Raw genomic sequence first — 23,323 nt, 5'->3', positions numbered from 1 at the left:
AAAGTACTGTCTTACTCAGTCAAGTCCCCTTGCCCTCCAGCAGATGGCATCAGACAGCTCACTCAATTGCCTCCCTTCCCTTGTAGGCTTCAGGCCACAGATCTAACAAATAAAATAAATACCCTGTGCCCTCAGGAGAAGCTGGTGGGCTGCCTCTATGGAACACCCCATATAGACCCTGCAGGCCAGCCTGGTCTCTCCTGGCAGTGGGAGCAAGGGGAGGAAGTAATTCTCTGCCTGATTTCCCTCAGTCTCTCCTCCTCTATTAACTTGAGGGCCTGCAGCCTATAAGCCTAGAAGAATGATTGCACACTGGCTTCCTTACCATCTGCTGTGCTTCCAGACTCTGCCAGAAGGAAGTCTTCATCCTGAGTAAAACATTCTAGACACTGATCATAAGAACCTCACATGGGCTCTCATCTTTCTTACATAGGAGGCAGCATGATTTAGTGAATAGTGTTTGAAATGATCAGATTTATAATGAACCTAGATGTAGTGAAAGCTCTGAATAAATCTATGAACAGCCTTATGACACCGCTGAAAAAGAAAGATGACCATGTTTACTCTAAGGTATCACCACTGATGTATCACCTCTGTTGCACAATTGTGATAAATCTTATATAAAGTATGCCTTGGAAGGTATCATTGGAAAAGTTGTAATCTGTTAAACAATGTTATCCTCTATGTGTGTATTATCATTGTACATGAAGTTATGAATCTTTGCTATGTGTTTGTATCTCAAACATGTTGTGTTCCTGGTTAACAGCCACAAGACACATTTGCATCCAGACCAGCCAGCTGATGGGCCATTAAGGAGAATCAACTCTTCCAGAGGGCGCCTCCTGAGGACGCCTCAAACAGTATATGGAGAATGGCGGCCCAGTGATTCAGCAGGGCACGTGGAACATGTGCTCCCTGACTCCATGTTTGAGACAATAACTTTCCATGAACATGGGCTGAGGATATAAATGGAGACTGTGACATCATCCCTTTGCCACTTTCCTGCTCCACATCTCTGGACTATGATTTCTAACAAAGGGAAACTTTGAACAATGGACTGAGGACCCCCAATCTTTTGGGTGATCCAGAGAGACTTATTGCAAGCTAGCAGATTTAACATCACTGCTATTATCCTGATCTACAAACTCTGAAATCAACTCCAATGTATATAATTCATTTTAACCTTTTAATAACTCTCTTCTTTTTTTTTATTAATAAATCTTTAATTAGTAAAGATTGGCTGCAGCATGGTATTTGGTAAGATCCTGAAGGATATATTGATCTGCGGTAGGTGTCTGGTTCTTTGGAACTGGAAGAACCTAATATATGTGATTTCTGGTTTTAACGATGATTTATCACAGAAGTCTAGTTTGCCTGGGTGGTGCATGAGGGGCTAGAGGTTCCTGAAGGAGACAGTCTGTGGCTCAATAATAACCAGCACAGTATTTTGGAAGCACATAATTGTTACTGGCGTGGTGAAATTTGATGCTAGTGTATACCACCAGTCTGGGGTATATGCCACGTATTCTGGCAGTCTGACCTGAGATTGATGCTCTTAGCTGTGTCTTGTACCAAGCAGTATGCCAAGCAACACAACCTAGTGTGGTGCTTGACAGATGAGAAAAGAAAAGCAGAGATCCTATAGGAGAAGAGAGACTTAGAATCCTTTGTGCTCACTGTATATGCAGCATTTACCCAAAGGGCTCCTAGTCCTTCTTAGGGTTAGAGCACCCAGAAAATAATAAGGTGATAAGTAACGCTGCAGGTAAAACAACATGGATTTGTCAAGAATTAATCATGTGGCACCAACCTAATATCCTTTGATGGTGTAGCAAGCTTTGTGGATAGGAGGGAAGCAGCAGATGTGATATATCTCAATTTTAGTAAGCCTTCTGATACTGTTTCACATGACTGTCTCATAAGAAAATTAGGGAAATATAGCCTTGACAAACTTATTGGTGCACAACTGCTTACAAAATCATATTTCAAAGAACAGTTATTAATGGTCACTGTCAAGTTAAAAGGGCAAATCAAGTGAGGTCCCACAGGGATCTGTTCTGAGTCCAGTTCTATTCAATATCTTCGTAAATGATTTGGATATTGGCAGAGAGAGTACGCTTATCAAGTTTGCAAACAATACCAAGCTGGGAGGGGTTGCAAGCACTTTGGGGGATAGGATTAGAATTCAAAAATTGGACAAACTGAAGAAATGGCCTGAAATAAATAGGATGAAATTCAATCAAGACAAATGCAAAGTACTACACTTAGGAAGTACTACACTTGTTCCTTCCCAAGTGCAGTACTTAAATGAAATGAAAAATGACTGCCTAGGAAGGAGTACTGCAGAAAAGGGTTATACTGGATCACAAATTAAATATGAGTCAACAGTGTAACACTGTTGCAAAAAAGTGAATATCATTTTGGGATGTATTAGAAGGAGTGTTGTAAGCAAGACCTGTGAAGTAATTTTTCCACTCTACTCAGCACTGATAAAGCTCAGCTGGAGCACTGTTTCCAATTCTGGGCAAAGAAAGATGTGGACAAGTTAGAAAAAGTCTAGAGGAGAGCAACAACAATGATTAAAGGTCTAGAAAACATGACCTATGAGGAAAGATTGAAAAAACTGGGTTTGTTTAGTCTGGAAAAGAGAAGATTGAGGGGGGACATGATAACAGTCTTCAAGTATATAAAAGTTTGTCATAAAGAGGAGGGTGATAAATTGTTCTCCTTAACCACTGAGGACAGGACAAAAAGTAATGGGCTTAAATTGCAGCAAGGGACATTTAGGTTGGAGCAGGGATTGGCAACCTTTGGCACGCGGCCCGTCAGGGAAATCCACTGGCAGGCCAGGCAAGTTTGTTTACCTGCAGCATCTGCAGGTTCGGCCGATCGCAGCTCCCACTGACCACGGTTCGCCGTTCCAGGCCAATGGGGGCTGAAGGAAGCGGCAGCCAGCACATCCCGCGGCCTACGCCGCTTCCCGCAGCCCCCATTGGCCTGGAACTGTGAACCGCAGCCAGTGGGAGCTTCTATCGGCCGAACCTGAGGACGCTGCAGGTAAAACAAACCTGAGGATGCTGCAGGTCCCGGCCCGCCAGCGGATTTCCCTGACAGGTCACATGCCAAAGGTTGCCAATCCCTGCAACAGACACTGCTACCAGCTCCACCTATAATATGTCCAGCTTAGTTTACAGTGCACAGAGCACTTAGCAGAGATCCTAAGAGTTTTCACTGTTGTTTGCATTGATGTTCACCATGAAAATTGTGATTAGTCATCTAAAAATAAAAACCATCAAGCCCAAGCAATTCTGGCATTACACATAAAACTTTCCTTTCCTCCCACATGTTAACATGGAGATTCTTGGGTAACTAGACCTGAAAAGCTAAATTCACTGTATAAATAATTCAGTATCGAAACCACTGGTGGAAAATCTGGAAAGTCACCATCTAACCTACCATATGTGGTTACTATGGAAATAGCTCTCTCCTTTAACTTAATGTACTCGGGAGTGGGAACAGTTTCCTTATGATTCAGATGAATCTCTGGCATGTGCTTCACTGCTAAGTGCCAGAGAAAAGCTGCATTAGTTGCAGTGATACTATAATATCCTTGACTGGATTACAGAGTTGGGAATTGGCATGACTCAGATCTGAATTAAACAGAGTGAGTTTAGAATATCTGTCAGTAAAAACAAATCAGACAGTTACTTAGCCCCCAGTACTAGCAACTGGTCATGTTAAATGCTCATAACTTTAGTCCCAGAACAGTCATAATGCTACATTCACATTAAATAAATACAACTTCAGTTCCAGTCCACAGACAAGATTCACTTTGACCTACTTGTGAGACATGTTTCTGTTTAGAAATTTTCTTTTTAAACAAAGACTGGCTAGTGGGTTAAGTGTGATCTAAAGCAGTGTTTCTCAAGCTATCTGATGTGGGGGACGGGCAATTTTTTTTCCAGTGTGCGCGCAGACCGGCAGCCGATGGCTTGCGGACCGGCACCGGTCCGCGGACCACCACTTTGAGTAGCACTGATCTAAAGGAATAAACCCCAGCCTTCGGAGTCAGGAAATCCTGAATTCTAATCCTGTCTTGGCTAACGACTCACTGTATGGCCTGCCTCATGCAAATCACTTCACCTGTCTATCTCATTTACTACTTCCATAAAATAGGGATGATAATACTCACCTGCCTGCATCACAATTATTTGAAGAGGAAAAGGGCTGATAGGAGGTCAGATATCATGGTGATAGAAGTAGTATAAGAATCAGGATAGAACAAAATGTTCACTACTGTTATTAGTCTGAGAGGTTTTTCTGAAGTCTACACTTTAGGAAATGTGCTAGAGTTTTTCCACAGATTAACCTAAGTAGCGAAATATATTTCTAAAAAAAAATTGCACTATCTTTATGGTAACAAATCACAGATCTGACTCAGCAAAAAGCATGATCACCTAGCTGTGCAGAAACTGTAAGTACTTTTCAGTGAATCAAACCATAAAAAGGTTATTTATACATTAATAATAATCACCTTACATTCCAGAGGACAAACCACAGATTCATTCTGTAGCCTCCTTAGGCACAAGTGTCCTGAAGTTGATTGAGAACCAAACAAAGTCAATAGGAATTATGCAGAGAGAACAGCTGCAGAATTGTACCTCATATTTGTAAGTATTCATTTCACGCACCACAAAAATGCTGCCACCTCAGGGACGACATGCAGCAGTTGTTTAGCAGTACACATTAACAGCGGTCGTAGCAAAGGGCTACTACAATATTTTATGGTATTTATTAGGTTTTATAATTTTTTACAGACCAGCTATAAGTTATTAACATTGGAGAGTTATCATTGTAATTCTATAATTAAATGCAGACTTAACATTTACAGCCCTTTTTCAATTTACATAAGCCAGGGTTGGCTCTGGCCTTTTAAAGAACATGACAAATTCAAGACATGCCCTGCGTAACAGAAAGCTTAAACTACCTTGTAATGTTTAGCCACTAGTTGGCACTGTGTGAAGAACACGGACGCACATCCTTGTGGAGTTCTTAGCTGAATCAGTGAGTCTGGACTCAAGCTAAATAAAAAAAAGTGTATTTTTTGCCTGTACCAAATTGAATTTTTGGAACAGATAATAAGAAAAGATGGAATTAGTCAAAGCCCTGAGAAAATAGAAACAATTAGAGAAGTGAATGCACCAACAAATGTACCGGAACTGAGACTCATACTGGGGATGGTAAATTGTCTTGGCCAATATTTGCAAGACCTTTCCACTGTGACAAAACCACTGAATGAACTATTAAGTTCAATACATCCCAGCTGTGGGGGCCAGATCAGGAGATTGCCTTCAAAAGGATAAAAGAAATATCTCAACTGCTCCAGATTCAAAGTTTTAGGATGTGAACAAACTCAAAATGGTCAAGTTAACGCCGATAGCTATGGCCTTGGTGGTGTACTGTTGCAGCTACCTGAGTGGAAGCCAATTGCATTCTGCTCTTATACACTTATAGAAGCAGAAAATGGCATGTGCAGATTGAAAAGGAGTGCCTGGCAAGTGTATGGACATGTGAGAACTTCTATGGATATTTGTGTGGGTTGGGTTTTTTTAAACTGATAATTGACCACAAACATCTTGTAACCCTTATCAAATGAAAAGACCTGGATCAAGCGCTACCAAAATGCCAGTGCCTTTCACTAGGTTAATGCTATGTAATCCAATATCTGAATATGTTCCTGGTAAAAATCAGGTAATAGCAGACACACTGTCACAGAGCCCAGCATTGCACTGAAACACCTGTGGGCCAGAAGAAGACGAAAGGTTACAAGGATGCCGTGGAAGCTTACAGACCAGTGTCAGGTAGGAGACAATACCTTCTACAAAAAGCAAACTTGGCAGATAAGCAACTTCAAGAACTTGTTAGTTATATTCGGCCCTGATGGCTCAAGTATCTAAAGATCACTATGGCCGTGGCAAGTGACCACTTTGATATACATAGATATTTAAGTGAGTCAAGTGGACCAGCGATTAATGGTGATCATATTGTCATCCCAACTTCCCAAGTACTTTGATAAGAGAAATTTTATCTAGGGAGGACATCAAGGACTAACTAAATACCGAGAATGGGCCAATCAGTTGGTATCATAGAATCATAGAATATCAGGGTTGGAAGGGACCTCAGGAGGTCATCTAGTCCAACCCTCTGCTCAAAGCAGGACCAATCCCCAATTAAATCATCCCAGCCAGGACTCTGCACTTGTCCTTGTTGAACCTCATCAGATTTCTTTTGGCCCAATCCTCCAATTTGTCTTGGTATGGTGACCTGGAATCAGCAAAGACATGAAGAATAAAGTATCCTCATGTAAACATTGCAGAACTAACAGACCAGCACAATACAAACAGCCTCTACTAACCACCTCTACCAGACAGACCCTAGAAGAAGCTAGCAGCTGACTTATGAGAATTCAGAGGACATCATTACCCAGTGACAGTGGATTATTTTTCTAGATATATTGAAATAGTATATTTGAATTATATAAAATGTCTCAGTGTTATCAAGAAATTAAAGAACTCATTTACCCATATTGGTGTTCCAGAATAACTATTGACAGACAATGGGCCACAATTCAGCGCAGTTGAATTTAAGTAATTCCAAACAAATATATGATTTTGAACACATCAGTCGCAGTCCATGTTACTCACAAGCAAATGGAGAGGCAAGTAGAAAGATCCATTCCTTGCTTTTCTGAGCTACTTATCAACACTGATAACAGCAACTGGATATAGTCTAGCACAACTCCTGATGAGAAGACAACTCAGAACTACTATTCTGACTTGGGTTCTTTTCATGTCTCCAGAGTGCCCGGACATAAAGAGAGTAGCCAAATCAGATAAAAAGGCAAATAGAACTTACAAACACTTTTATAACAGACATCACTCAGTTAGAGAATTGCCTGATCTGGAATCTGGTGACCATGTTTGCGTCAAACTGGATGGAGAAAAAATATGGAGCTCCAGCTGTTGTAAAGAAAAAGAACGCCTCACCCAGATCACACGCTATCGAGACAGTGGAGTTGAAAAGAAACTGTCAGCATGTTCAGTTCATTCCAAAGAATGAACAATGGAGCAAACTCTACAAATTGCAGCTGCAGAACCAGAAGAAGAAGGTTCATCTATTCCAAAACTCCCAGAGACAGCCGTTGCAAATAAAAGACAGGCTAGTCACCAATTTGTTACTTGTTCTGGCTGTGTAGTGAGAAAAACAGTATGCTTTAGGGATGAGTAACAGATGGGCACATGTTGAGATTTAAAGCTACTTTGAAAATATATATATTATTTTAAAATTGTTAAAATGCAGAAGAATAAAGCTTCAAAGGGGGAGATGTGGTGCAAAGCTTAAACTGAATGATAACATTTGGTCACTAGGTGGCACTGTATGAAGAATACTGCAGCACATCCTTGCCCAGCACTGGAAACAATCTGAGGGGTTTTTTTCATAATGAAAGTTGCTGTTGTGGCTAGTGTCCGTTTTACCTCTGCCTCTGTGTGACTAACCTGACACCCAGCGCCTTACAAACTCCTAAGGAAAGAGGTTGAACGTCCTTTTACTTTAATTATTTAAATTTGAAGGGGGCAGAGAGAGGAAAAGCCCTTCAGAAGGAGGTCTCAGCCTAAAGGCTGTGACCTCCAAGAGGTTAATGACTGAGTGTCACAAACACTTTTGTTGCTAAAAGGGAAAGGAGAGGGTCCCAGCTACACTGGAGAGAGATTATGGTGAGTTCCACTGTAGAAGAGGTTAAACTGCACCATAATTACACTATATGTAAAATCCTCCTGTAAATTGGTAGGGCCAAGGCAGTCAGGAAGTGGACGGAGGTAGCCTTTTTCCACAAATTGACAAATTAGGTATCAAATATCAGTTTGCCTGGTGGCGGTGGAGAATGAATTTGCTTGTGGCACGAGAGGTCTCCAGCTCAAATCCTGAGGGAGCCCCTTGTAAGAGGTGTGAAAAATATGAGATTGCTCGCTCGCTTTTTTTTTTTTTTTTGCCGTGTTCATGAATCCATTGCTTATTTTCTGTGTGAACATTTGTACGAACTGACTTTCATTCATGAACAAAACAAGGCACCAAAGTAATCAGAAAATGAGTTTCATTTCAAAATGAAATTCATTTCAGGATGAAAATGGAAATAGCATGTGATGGCAAGTGGCCAATCGTAATACACTACAACATCACTCTCTCAGCCTTGCCCATTTCACGAGCTGTCTTTGTGACACTTTTTTTAAGCTATAGAAAAAGTTTTTGTTTTGGATACAAAGAGCTTGCAAATTGGCTCTGCATCTTAGTTGATGGTGCTCAAAACAGCAGATAATTTACATGGCAAAGATGATACATTAGATCATCTGATACAGAAGAGAAGCCATTAGGGCTCATCTTCTGGGGCATTTAAGCTCCTAATTCCCATTTAAATCAATGGGAGTTAGACACATACATCTGTTTATGGATCTGGGCCTAGTTGCCTTCAAAGCAAGCTGATGCTGCCCTAAAAGGAACAATCTTTGGTATCATTGTGCTAGGTAGTGTCATCAAAGGCCTCTCTTGCCTCCTGGGCTGGGCTGTTCTGCAACTCTGCTCTACTCTATTGTTTGAAGTAAGAACAGCTATGTGACTGTCTTGCTATTAGTGTTCTCTTTATTTTGTTTGAAGCTAGGAAGAGTTTCATTTGCTGGGGAGAATTTTATGGGGTTTGAATGAACTCTGTGAAAAATTCAGCAGTGAAAACTGGGCAAATCTTAGCAATTTCCTTTGAACCCCAAAGTAAAACCCAGGGAGTAGGAATCAAGGTGAACTGAAAAACAAATGGAGTACTTGTGGCACCTTAGAGACTAACCAATTTATTTGAGCATGAGCTTTCGTGAGCTACAGCTCACTTCATCAGATGTTTACCGTGGAAACTGCAGCAGACTTTATATACACACAGAAATCATGAAACAATACCTCCTCCCACCCCACTGTCCTGCTGGTAATAGCTTATCTAAAGTGATCAACAGGTGGGCCATTTCCAGCACAAATCCAGGTTTTCTCACCCTCCACCCCCCCACACAAATTCACTCTCCTGCTGGTGCTAGCCCATCCAAAGTGACAACTCTTAACATAATCAAGTCGGGCTATTTCCTGCATAGATCAAGGTTTTCTCACATCCCCCCCGCCCCCATACACACACAAACTCACTCTCCTGCTGGTAATAGCTCATCTAAACTGACCATTCTCCAGGTTTAAATCCAAGTTAAACCAGAGCATCTGGGGGGGGGGGGGGGGGGGGTAGGAAAAAACAAGAGGAAACAGGCTACCTTGCATAATGACTTAGCCACTCCCAGTCTCTATTTAAGCCTAAATTAATAGTATCCAATTTGCAAATGAATTCCAATTCAGCAGTTTCTCGCTGGAGTCTGGATTTGAAGTTTTTTTGTTTTAAGATAGCGACCTTCATGTCTGTGATTGCGTGACCAGAGAGATTGAAGTGTTCTCCGACTGGTTTATGAATGTTATAATTCTTGACATCTGATTTGTGTCCATTTATTCTTTTACGTAGAGACTGTCCAGTTTGACCAATGTACATGGCAGAGGGGCATTGCTGGCACATGATGGCATAGATCACATTGGTGGATGTGCAGGTGAACGAGCCTCTGATAGTGTGGCTGATGTTATTAGGCCCTGTGATGGTGTCCCCTGAATAGATATGTGGGCACAATTGGCAACGGGCTTTGTTGCAAGGATAAGTTCCTGGGTTAGTGGTTCTGTTGTGTATGTGGTTGTTGGTGAGTATTTGCTTCAGGTTGCGGGGCTGTCTGTAGGCAAGGACTGGCCTGTCTCCCAAGACTTGTGAGAGTGTTGGGTCATCCTTTAGGATAGGTTGTAGATCCTTAATAATGCGTTGGAGGGGTTTTAGTTGGGGGCTGAAGGTGACGGCTAGTGGCGTTCTGTTATTTTCTTTGTTAGGCCTGTCCTGTAGTAGGTAACTTCTGGGAACTCTTCTGGCTCTATCTATCCTTTTGCTCATGCTCAAATAAATTGGTTAGTCTCTAAGGTGCCACAAGTACTCCTTTTTTGATAGAGCCAGAAGAGTTCCCAGAAGTTACCTACTACAGGACAGGCCTAACAAAGAAAATAACAGAACGCCCACATATCTATTCAGGGGACACCATCACAGGGCCTAATAACATCAGCCACACTATCAGAGGCTCGTTCACCTGCACATCCACCAATGTGATCTATGCCATCATGTGCCAGCAATGCCCCTCTGCCATGTACATTGGTCAAACTGGACAGTCTCTACGTAAAAGAATAAATGGACACAAATCAGATGTCAAGAATTATAACATTCATAAACCAGTCGGAGAACACTTCAATCTCTCTGGTCACGCAATCACAGACATGAAGGTCGCTATCTTAAAACAAAAAAACTTCAAATCCAGACTCCAGCGAGAAACTGCTGAATTGGAATTCATTTGCAAATTGGATACTATTAATTTAGGCTTAAATAGAGACTGGGAGTGGCTAAGTCATTATGCAAGGTAGCCTGTTTCCTCTTGTTTTTTCCTACCCCCCCCCCCCCCCAGATGCTCTGGTTTAACTTGGATTTAAACCTGGAGAATGGTCAGTTTAGATGAGCTATTACCAGCAGGAGAGTGAGTTTGTGTGTGTATGGGGGCGGGGGGGATGTGAGAAAACCTTGATCTATGCAGGAAATAGCCCGACTTGATTATGTTAAGAGTTGTCACTTTGGATGGGCTAGCACCAGCAGGAGAGTGAATTTGTGTGGGGGGGTGGAGGGTGAGAAAACCTGGATTTGTGCTGGAAATGGCCCACCTGTTGATCACTTTAGATAAGCTATTACCAGCAGGACAGTGGGGTGGGAGGAGGTATTGTTTCATGATTTCTGTGTGTATATAAAGTCTGCTGCAGTTTCCACGGTAAACATCTGATGAAGTGAGCTGTAGCTCACGAAAGCTCATGCTCAAATAAATTGGTTAGTCTCTAAGGTGCCACAAGTACTCCTTTTCTTTTTGCGAATACAGACTAACACGGCTGTTCCTCTGAAACCTGAAAAACAAATCCACTTCATACTGAAAGAGCTACAGGGAGAATTCAGTTTAACATTTACAAACAATAAATGCAGCATCCACATAAGGGTAAATTCTGCTCTCATTTAGACCAATGTAAAAGCTCTCTGAAGGCAGTGGTGTGGCTCTGGATTTATAGCAGTTTGAGGGCAAAATTTGGCCCATTATGTACAATATAGGCAACATTTCACATGATACTTTCTCTTGAGCTGACGTGCAAACTGCACATTTTTTTGAAACCTATTTAATTTACCACATCCAGTTCCACCTACAATCCCTTTAATGCTCTTTGTAAGTCCCTAGTACCTCAGGCATTAGGCTGTTCACTCTAGCAATTCCTGACTCGTGTTTGCTCCTTGCTATCCCGCTTTTTCTCAGGCACACCGCAATAATACAGATTTTAATACCCCAATGTTGCACATAAAACAGGATGCAAAAGCTAAATTCCTCCCGCGTTAACACCCATGGAACCCCAGTGAATTGAATAGGTGTAACTTCAGGCAAAAAAGTCAACTGTCAAAGTAACAACATACCATCTGATACAGAAGAGAAGTTAGGCCATTATGTCTGGTCACGCTGATGTCCATTAATATTGTAACAGGGTGGCTTACCCCTTAATGGCTGGCGGGGGCTGGGTCTAGCTAGCCATGGCTACTAAAGAAGGTATACCTGTGTGAGGGAAACTGATTCCCTGTAAAGAGCAGCAGTGGCTGCAGTGCGTGGGGAATGCTCCGGAAACAAAATCCTGAGAAGCTGTAGCTGACTGCAAGAAGCAGCAGCAGGGAGCAAGACGGGCTTTTGCACAGGCTTTAAACGGCACCCCAGCTTTGGAAGAGAGGGCTGGGAAGCCCTCCCTAAGGAGAGGGAGACACTGAACTGGGAACGTGTCTAGGGGACCAGTGTATACTTGAGGACTGAATAACTTGGACCCAGGTGATTCCCAGCTCGCGTAGACATATTCATGCTAGATCTCATGGAACTAGCATGCTAAAAATACCAACGCAGCCGCAGCAGTACCAGCAGTGGCATGAGCTGGCCGCCCTGAGTACAAACACTCCTGGACCCCATGAGTACCTACGCAGGGTGGCAAGCCCATGCCGCCACTCGTTGCTGCCCAGGCTACCACAGCTGTGCTACTGTTTTTAGCCGGTTCGCTCGATCAGCACTAGCGTATGTCCGTGTGAGCTGGGAATCACACCCCCAACCCAAGTGAGGCATAGCCTATGAGATCACTGGACTGCAAGTCAAGAGACGTGGCTGTTGTTCCCAACTCTGCCTCTGACCTGCTGTGGAGACTTAGGCATGTCACTTTACATCTTTTTTGCCTGTTTCTCCTCCCATCCTTTGTCTGCCTTGTCTATCGAGACTGTAATCTCTTCAGGGCAAGGACTGTCTTTTACTATATGTTTGTTTGTACAGGGCCTAGCAAAATGGGGCCTCACTCTTGATCATCGCTTATAATTACTTAATAATAATCAACCTCTGCGCCTCAGTTTACCTACCTGCAAAATGGGAGTAATGCCACTTTGGGGTTGTTGGGAGGCTTCAGTAACTAATGCTTGAGGTCTTTAATGAAAAGATGCTATAGAAGAAGAAAGTCTTTGTTCCTGAATTCAGAATTTTTCCCTGTAAGCAAAATAGAGTCACAGTGGAGATTAAAAAGCAGGCAACCGCATTGCAAACTCCCTGCAGAGCGTGCTTCCAACCTCAGATCTGCATAAGAAAGAGCATGAGAGATTTACACCAGATTACCTACTGCTGCAGTACTGTGTTAAACGAACTGCATTTTGCTAACTCAGGCAAACGGAGTTTTACAATATCAGCTAAATCAGGCTCAGCAAAACGTCTGTATAGCACACTCAGGCTACTTATGAAGGAAAAGTTCCATAATATGAACTGGGACAATGTTCCCTCTAATTTTTGACAGGCCGTGTATGCAAAAAATTTCTTCTGTGCAAATTTTTGTGCTTTTATGCATGCGGGGTTTCGCCGTGTACGTGGGGTTTAGGATCTGTGTGTGCACACATGCGCACAGCTTAGAGGGAACAGTGCTGGGGGAGGCTTGGAAGTCCCCTGCTAATGGTGGAGGGAGGAAGGGGGAGGGCTGAGGGCGGCCAGAGGGGGTACTGAGACTTGGCAGGGGCTGGGAAGGATTGTCCTGGGGGTTCCTACCTGGCCCCAGGCCCATTCCAGGCCCTTTGGTGCTCACTTCCTGTTCCCCGTCCCATCCCGGGCGGTGCAGCCACCACTCTAGCCCCTCTGGGTCCCACTCTTGCCTCTGCTCATCCCCTGGGTGTGCACAAATTTATGTGGGAGCAGAGCCCCCCACAGTATTTCCACTGAGAGGGCGCTAGCCCCCTTATCTCCAGTTCCACTGCCCCCCATGAAGAGCAGGGCTACATTATACTTTGTCCCATCTCAGCATCTTGATATCCTTTTCTAAACACTCAAAACAAACCACCATTGTGTTTCTGCCATTGAGCATCTGAACTCCCACCCCTCATTTATATAATAAATAATAAAATAATGTAAATAATAATAATTAATATAATCTATCTAACAATCAAGGACTTGGCGGACAGGGCAGAACTACATTGCCCCAGCAGGAGCTCTGGAAGGCAATATGGCTCAGAAAGGTGAAATGGGTTAAATTCACAAGACTTGGGCTAGAATTTGCCTAATGGCATTCATGACCCCCAGGCTCACAGCTAGGTGCCTAAAAAGGGATTCACAAATACCAGCATGCTGAGCTGGGAGCTGCCCTAAATTAGCCAATAGAAAATGTTGAGGAAAGGGGTGTGATCTAAGCCCTGCCCTTCAAAGGGACTTCTGAATCCCCCATGCCCTGGGCTCTGGGGTATTCAGAAGTGCACATCTCACAGGCACCCCATTGAAGTTGTCCCCCTACATATAACTATTTAAATAGTCATAGGGTGAGAGTAGCTCAATGGTTTGGGCATTCACATTGGCGGCAGAAGACCCATGTTCTAGTCCCCATGCACTAATGAATATTTCATTACATGGCAGAACAGCTTCAACAGAAGAAACCGAGAGAGCCAGTGGTTAGGGTGCTTACCTGGAAGGTAGGACACCTCACTTCAAGTCCCTGCTCCTCGGTGTGACGACTGAGCATATGTCTACATTTTGACTCGGAGCTGTAAATTCCAACATGAGGAGATATACATGAACTAGTGTCCTAAAAATAGCAGTCTAGCCATGGGAGGGGCGATAGTCCTGTCTGTGTAAAATCTGAGGCCTTTTTCTGCCGTAAGCAGCAGGAGCTGCAGTAGGATAGCAGCAGCCATGAGCTAAGAACCAGAGTCACATCCTCACATTCCATCTAAATTGCATCAAAACAATGTAATAACGCGCTGTTAAGAAGATGCTCCTGGCCTAATAGTACCCGCCATCACCAGATAAAGAAACAGATTTTAAGATCTTTATTGTTTTGCCTTTATGGTCCCTACTTCTCTGTTGTTTATCTGTGTGGTTTCTGTCTGAATCTTTGATTGTTTCTGTCTGTTGCATAACTACTTTTGCAAGATTTAAATCAACTAAGGTGATAGGGTATGATTGGTTAAAGAATTGTTTTGTAATAGATTAGGATTGGTAAAAAATATTGTATTGTAGTACTGTAGTTTAAAATTATTGGTTAAGGTATAGCTAAGTAGGACCCAAGTTTTAACTATATAAACTGGTGCAAAAGGAAGCTCTTTGGAACCTAACTCCAGGACACAGTCCAAGATCAGGGCTGTCAGACCTCAACACCCTGCCAACCATACCATGCAGAAACTGGAGCTCCAAATGATCTAATCTTGACTGGTCATCAAGAAAAGTTCATCTGCCTTATTGGGAATGGTGAGCATTGTCTGCTTAGCGTGTGTATTCTATTTTGGTAACTGTTAATAAATGAAACTTAAGGATATTACTGTGTAAGGCTCTTTCATTGGTAAAAGACCCCGCAAACACACAGAAGATTACGCCCTGAGCCCTAGGAACTGGGAAAGGGTGGGGGTGCCAAAATTAACCGGATTACACCTTGAGCCCATGGAATGGTAAAGGTGGGGTGCCCTAGAGTGTGTGGGTAACACCTGAGATGCCAGGCACATAGTTGAGCAGCTAGCCACTTGCGGCTACTCTCCTATTTTGAGGGCACTAGCTCAGTCAGAGCTAGTATGGGTATGTCTCCTCAAGCTGGCATTTATACTTCCATATCAAAGTGTAGATGTACCCTTGGGTAGCTGTATGCATGCCCAGCCACTGAAATTTAGGCACCTCCAGGAGTTTAACTGTAGAAACTTAGGTGCCTAGAGACCTTAGGCAGCAGCTGAGTAGTGGCTTTGTAAATGCCAGGGGCACCGAAATGTTGGACTTAGGCGCCTAAAGTGGTAATTAGGCAGCTAAGACCCCCTTGTGAATCTAGCCCTGTGCCTCCCATTGCTCCCAAGCATGCAGAACATCTACAGTTATTTCCATTAATTGGTGAATAACAACCACAGGAGCACAAGTGAGGCAGCCCTGAAATTATGACTGCATAGGGAGAGGTGGGATACGAGAAGAGAGCTGTTTGCATGCAGGGGCCAGCAGCTATCTGATGCTGAAATGAGAAGATATGCAAATGCAGGCGATGCCTGATAATATCTTCCTAACCCAGACAAATATATTAAATTGCTGTTCTGGCTTATTCAGCCACTTCAGTTATATACGTATTGTCTTTGGATTTGTTGCTTTTAAAGAAAAACACAAGACAATCCAGCAAACTGCATCATTATTACATTACTTAATCAATGGGAGTATTTCCACTAACTAATGGGGATTGGATCAGGCCCCAGGTCTCTTCTGCTTTTCTAGGAGTATGTATCTGTCTGAGGGCAGCAGGCCTCCTGGAACTCTTGATAGATTTCATGCCTTGTGTGTCCTCAAATATCGCTGTTGTAGCACTTAGGCTGTACGCATTGCATTTTCTGCAGTAGGCAGTCTGTCTCGGAACACTGTAAGTTGGAGGGCTTGGTCTACCAAACTGGCAGACCTCTTGTAATTCAATAATAAGCTGCTCTGTCACTGCCTTACCTCAGAATCAAAGACTATTACACTGACCCTCCTTACATCCTCCAACTTTCATATGAGAGCAGTTGTACTCTTAATGATGAAAATGATGGATGATCCCTAAATGGGCAGAGAATCTCAGTCTCTTCACATCTGATTAATATTTTCTGACCTGTTCCAATCTGAGCTACAGTGAAGAGATATGCTCCACATATAAAGCTATCCTTTTTTACGTAGGTTTCAGAGTAACAGCCATGCTAGTCTGTATTCACAAAAAGAAAAGGAGTACTTGTGGCACCTTAGAGACTAACCAATTTATTTGAGCATAAGCTTTCGTGAGCTACAGCTCACTTCATCGGATGCATACTGTGGAAAGTGTAGAAGATCTTTTTATACACACAAAGCATGAAAAAGTACCTCCCCCCACCCCACTCTCCTGCTGGTAATAGCTTATCTAAAGTGATCACTATCCTTACAATGTGTATGATAATCAAGGTGGGCCATTTCCAGCACAAATCAGGGTTTAACAAGAACATCTGAGGAGGGGGGTGGGGGGGTAGGAAAAAACAAGGGAAAATAGGTTACCTTGCATAATGACTTAGCCACTCCCAGTCTCTATTCAAGACTCATGAATCTTGGGAGACAGGCCAGTCCTTGCCTACAGACAGCCCCCCAACCTGAAGCAAATACTCACCAGCAACCACATACCACACAACAGAACCACTAACCCAGGAACCTATCCTTGCAATAAAGCCTGTTGCCAACTGTGCCCACATATCTATTCAGGGGACACCATCACAGAGCCTAATAACATCAGCCACACTATCAGAGGCTCGTTCACCTGCACATCTACCAATGTGATATATGCCATCATGTGCCAGCAATGCCCCTCTGCCATGTACATTGGTCAAACTGGACAGTCTCCACGTAAAAGAATAAATGGACACAAATCAGATGTCAAGAATTATAACATTCATAAACCAGTCGGAGAACACTTCAATCTCTCTGGTCACGTGATTACAGACATGAAAGTTGCGATATTACAACAAAAAAACTTCAAATCCAGACTCCAGCGAGAGACTGCTGAATTGGAATTCATTTGCAAAAGGATACAATTAACTTAGGCTTGAATAGAGACTGGGGGTGGCTAAGTCATTATGTAAGGTAACCTATTTCCCCTTGTTTTTTCCAACCCCCTCCCCCCAACGTTCTTGTTAAACCCTGGATTTGTGCTGGAAATGGCCCGCCTTGATTACCATACACATTGTAAGGAGAGTGGTCACTTTAGATAAGCTATTACCAACAGGAGAGTGGGTTTGTGGGGGGAGGTATTTTTTCATGCTTTGTGTGTATAAAAAGAACTTCTACACTTTCCACAGTATGCATCCGATGAAGTGAGCTGCAGCTCACGAAAGCTCATGCTCAAATAAATTGGTTAGTCTCTAAGGTGCCACAAGTACTCCTTTTCTTTTTTTACATAATAGCACATAGAGGTCTCTAGTCTGCTCTAGATGTTTGTAATGTAAATGTCAGTCCAGGGTGGCTCTGATCTACCTTTTATGGTCATCTTGTCATTATATGAAACCATTCTTGGGAAAGAATGTTGTGGTTTTTATCAGATATTTTCTGGAGACTGAACTTGCTATGCCCTTTCTGGTATCCACAGGTTTTGAAAGGTTGCTTGCTTTTTTGTGTAATTGGTCTGTAGAAGAAGTTGGAGATTTGTGATCCACTCTAACCCCCAGATCCTTTTCAGCAGTACTACCACTGAGCCAGTTATTTGCCATTTTGTATTTGTGCATTTGATTTTTCCGTCCTAAAAGCAGTACTTTGCACTTGTCTTTATTGAAATTCATCTTGGCGATTTCAGACCAATTCTCCAATTTGTCAAGGTCATTTTAAATTCTAATCCTGTCTTCCAAAGTGCTTGCAACTACTAGTAGTTTGGTTATTATTATAATTAGATAAGCATACTCTCCAGTCCAGTATCCAAGTCATTAATGAAAATATTAAATAGTACTGGACCAAGGACTGACCCTTGTGAGATCCCACTAGATATGTCCTCCCAGTTTGTCATTGATAAACCATTTGTGAGCCATTGATAAATACTCTTTGAGGATGGTCTTTCAACCAGTTGTGAACCCACCTTATAGTAGTTTTATCTAGACCACATTTCCCTAGAATTGTAAGCAGAGTCAGGATGAGCTCTACCCTGACATCTGGTGGTGAGTTGTGGTGGGTTGTGGAAAAGAACTTCAGGGGCTGATCTCATTTGCATAGGCACACCCACCCTGCCTAGATGGTCACTTTGGCTGCTGTGGGATCCCCAGTTTCTCTGTTATTGGGGCAGGAAGAATAAAGTGTTATTATCCTGATTATGTGAATCAAGGACAGCGGAACTGTACTTGTTTTTTTGTTATGATGGAGGGACTCGCCATGAACTAAGTAGCACTTGCTAGGCAAGGGACATGGGTTTCAAAACTCAGGGATTTGAAAAAGATTGGGGCAGGTATTTGTACCTTGTGGTAGAGGCCTTGTCTGAGGGCCCTAAATACTAGTTGCAGCTCTACCACTATTATTGTGTAATAGTAGAGCTAATTTTGATTCCATTAAGAGTCTGATTACAGATTGCAGAATTGAATTCACTTTAGGCTAATGGTTTACCAGCACTGCAGCTTCTCTACTATGAGCTGAAATCACTGAGTACTGTGTTAAGTAGGAGCCTGAAGATCTATTGGTGAGCAGCTTGCAGGATGGCTACTAGAGAGGAGTGGCTGGTGGTGAAGGCTGCAGCAGAAACCCACAGAGAGGCAAGGCAGTTGGCTGTCGGAGCATGTAAGGTGCCCCTTTACTCCTTCTCTTCTTCCCCCGCCCCCATTTCCATACAGGCTGGGGGGATTATAACTCTGCAGATGAACTTTTTGAACTCTGGACTCACCAAGGACAGAGACAGAGACTTTTGGGTTGCTGGACTTTAGGGTTGTTGGACTTTTGGGACTTTGGGTGACTTTTGGGTTGCTGGACTCAAGAATCAAAGGGAAAGGATGTGCCCCAATTTGCTTGGGGTGGGTTTTTGCTCATGGGTTGTGTTATGAATCCTGTTGGTGGTGTTTCCCCAACATAATGCCACATTGTTTCTCTCTGTTATTAAAGGCTTTTGCTACACTCAGACTCTGTGCTTGCAAGAGGGGAAGTATCGCCTCTTGGAGGCGCCCAGCGGGGGTGGTATATATTTGTCCCAGATCACTGGGTGGGGGCTCGAGCCAGTTTTGCATTGTGTTATTGGAATGGAACCCCTAGATACTGAACCCGGCCCTTGTTGCTGCCAACTCTGACTGGCAGAAGGGTTACACAATCATTATATGCAATCATTATATCTTTCCAGGTATGGAAGTTAGGCTGACTGGTCTATAATTCCCTGGGTCCTTTTTGTTCCCCTTTTTAAAGATAGGTACTATGTTTACCCTTCTCCAGTCCTCTGGGACCTCACCCATCCTCCCAGAATGCTCAAAGATAATTGCTAATGGTTCCAAGATTTCTTCAGCTAGCTCCTTAAGTTACCCTAGGATGAATTTCATCAGGCCCTGTCCATTTGAATACATTTAACTTACCTAAATATTCTTTAACCTGTTATTTCCCTATTTTGGCTTGCATTCCTTCCCCCTTGTTAACATTGATTGTGTTGAATATCTGGTCACTATTAACATTTGTAGTGAAGACTGAAGCAAAATAGGCACTAAACACCTCTGCCTTCTTGACGTCATCAGCTCTCCTTCCCCACTAGGCAGAGGACCTACACTTTCCTTCCTTCCTTTCCAATATTGAGTTGCAAGCTCATTTGCGGGTGCCATCCAATAAATAATATTAATAATAATTTTCAGAATTGTACACAGTTAGCAGGATTTGTGCATGCAGTAGCTGTAATTCCACATCCAAATGACACATACTTACACACACACCACATGCAATTTATGAAAATCCGGCTCTAGGATACAGAATTGAGCATCTTTATTAAGGGCTCATGGTTTTGGTACTGTAAATGTTCTCTCAAGATTATAGTGATGGAGAAATGTCAACTTTGATAACTATTCCACTGCCGATAATTTTAGAAGAGGGTTGCAATGCGTGAGTGGATTTCCTGCTAGCTGATCTTGCTGATGGGTCAAACACCTGCAAGGCCAACACCGTGGTATATTATGTGGGAGCAGCGATCCAACAAGGCCACAGTCCAAAAGTCAGGGACTGCTCAAGACAACCTACTGCCCTAGACATAAGTTCAATGTCCAGTACACCTCCTGCCTCATAGAATGGAGGTTCTCAGTTGGGGTGGGGGAGCACGTCAGACTATGGGGGTGCAGAAAGCCTTTTGATTGTTTGGTAGTTATGGTAGAAGTGTGGGGCGGGGGTGCTAAGCACCAAGTCGCAGCACAACTCACTCAAGTTTGGCCCGGTCACCTTTCTGTCATGACAGGGGCAGCTGGGCCAAATCTGAGTGAATGGCATTGCACCACTCAGCCACCCCTGCTGCCTTAGACAAAATCTACTGCTCTAGGCAGTTGCTTAATTTGCCTAAAGCTAGAGCAGCCCCTGCCCAAAGTCCCACTCCAGTCTCTTCTTGGTACAACCCAGGTACCCTTAATGGGTAATGAATAGGAGGGGGTTCCCTAGATTTGAGGTGGCTGGCAATCTGGTTACCAATTTAAGCCAAGAAACTGACAAAATGAGCAAGACTATCTGTTCATAACCTCAGCCCTATCCAACCTTGGCACTTGAAAAAAGGAGATGATGATGAATTTTAGAAGACACATCCGCAGCCAGCGTGCTTATTCCACAATCCCAAACCGTCTCTCACACCTCCTCAGCTGCCAAGCTCACCGCCTGACCTCATCCAGCTTCCTGAGCCTCTGACTTCCCTTCCCCCACAGCCTCATCCTTGCTTCTTTGATGCAGCTAGGCATTGCCAATACAAAAGTGAGTGTCACATTGAAAACTGAAAGTACGCTGATAGTGTGAAATAAATCATATGTAATATCAAAATGAGCACCACGTGGGATGTTATACTACAGACTACACTAGTCGTTTTCATAATTAACTTGTGTAAAAATCTCCTTTTCTCAATATAAATGAAGTTGCCACAAAATTCTCAGTCCATTGCAGCAGAATAAATTGGAACCCAAGGACCTTGCTACAATAATTAGGTCAAACAAGTTTACAAAAGGAGATTTGGGGTGAGATTTTCAAAGACACAACAATGCCCAGCTTCAATGGAAAGTCAAGGGAAGTTGGGTGCCTAACGGCACAAAGGGAGGATTAAAAATCTCCCTTTTAAAATATAATGGTGGGATTTTCAGAAGTGTTCAGCACAGACCTAACTCTGCTTCTACTGAGTCAATGATAAAACTCCCTTTGATTTCAGTGGGAGCAGAGCTGGGCTAGCAACGAGTGCATTTGAAAATCCCACCCTAGCAGTCTAGAGGAATATATAGTCCAAAAGAGAGTTTACAATCTAATCTAGAGCTTATTATGAGCATTAGGAAAAGATTCTCAAACTAAAGATTCTCAAAACTGTGGCACAACTATAAAAGTGACTACTATATGTTTACAGCTGAAATGGTGCTAGTCATGTGGATAGACTCAAAGTGAAATCCCACAGTGGAGTCTTTCTGCTAGAGACATGTTTTATACTGATATATGTTTAAGATAAACATGAACCCAAATGAAAGATCCTCCTCAGAATGTTATTTCAATAAGGAGATCCAAAGTTAACCAGAAGGCTCAGAATGAAACACACAGATAGCAAAGAATCATATATCAAGAAATTTAACAGACGGGAAATTAAAATCACCTCCTACAAAGAGAGTGACATCAGTGAATCTCAAGAGAAGGCTATACTGAAGGTTTGAACAACAACTAAGAGGAAGAATCTCATGGAAGATACTGGAGCCAGAACTTTCCCGGATCTTAGACAATAAACAGGCAGCATTCATGCAAAAAGCAGATTCATCAGAATCTGCAAAATGTCTAAAGTAGTAGAGACATGTTATATACAGAGACTTTTAAAACAAAAAAGGACAAAGGCTTTATAGCCCAATGAAATCAGTGAAATCACTGACTTAACAGGCTTTGGATCAAGCCCAGGCCAAAAATATGTATGGTAGGAAACAATCCTGCATTGGTATGGAGATGGCCCTATTAGATGACATATTAGGTCTTTTCCATCTGTAGCTTGTAGAGATAATAATGAAGAAGGAAATTACCCGCTAGAAGAAAATTAATATATTAGTAAGTACATCAGTATGAATGGAAAATTATAGGGCATTTATCAGCCGGAGGAAAAAAAAACGGACAGAGGAGGAATGTTTAAAGAATGTTACATTTTTCTGAAGCAAATCCCAAGTTTCTCTGGAGATTGGAGAGCTTCAAGGAAACAAAGACAGCAGAAAAAAGATCGTCCAGTGACTTAGCAAGAACTGTTGATTATTTCAGATTTATGCTGGAGCAACCAAATCATTCCTAAAGAAGTGCGTTAGTTTGGACCATCCAAATATAGTAATACCGAGTATATTGCCATTCAAACAAGAAAGTGCTGTCTTTCAAAATCTTCTGCAGGTGTTATGCCAGAAACAGACAAGTAGCCAGGGAACTAGTTCAAGCTGCATTTGCCAATAGGTTCTAGTTTATTAGTTTGGTTATGTCAATAATATTTCAGGACATTTTGCCATATTTTGTGACTATCATGGGCCCAATACTGGGTTTACAAAAAATTCCTTGGCAGGCTGAACTCAATGGGACTTCTCACGGGCACAATGTTAAATGTTTGCAGGATCGGGACCTTAGCTTGTAGGCTCCCTGGGGAAGGAACCATATCTTTGTACATTACCTGTCACAATTCATATATTCCAAGGCCAGAAGGGACTACTGTGATCATCTAATCTGACTGCCTGAATAACACAGGCCATAGAACTTCCCCCAAAGTAATTCCTTGAGCAAATCTTTTAGACAAACATCCAATCCTGATATAAAAATTATCAGCAATGGAGAATCCACCATGACTCTTGGTAAATTGTTCCAGTGGCAAAATGTGGCTTCTATCCTGATTAGGGCTTTTTGAGCCTACTGTAATAATAATCACCATAATTCAATAAGTGACA

This window comes from Lepidochelys kempii, chromosome 2 (assembly GCF_965140285.1).
Source record: "Lepidochelys kempii isolate rLepKem1 chromosome 2, rLepKem1.hap1, whole genome shotgun sequence".
NCBI classification, from domain to species: Eukaryota; Metazoa; Chordata; order Testudines; family Cheloniidae; genus Lepidochelys; species Lepidochelys kempii.
The sequence above is the reverse complement of the archived record's forward strand: the minus strand, read 5'-3'. Positions refer to the sequence as shown.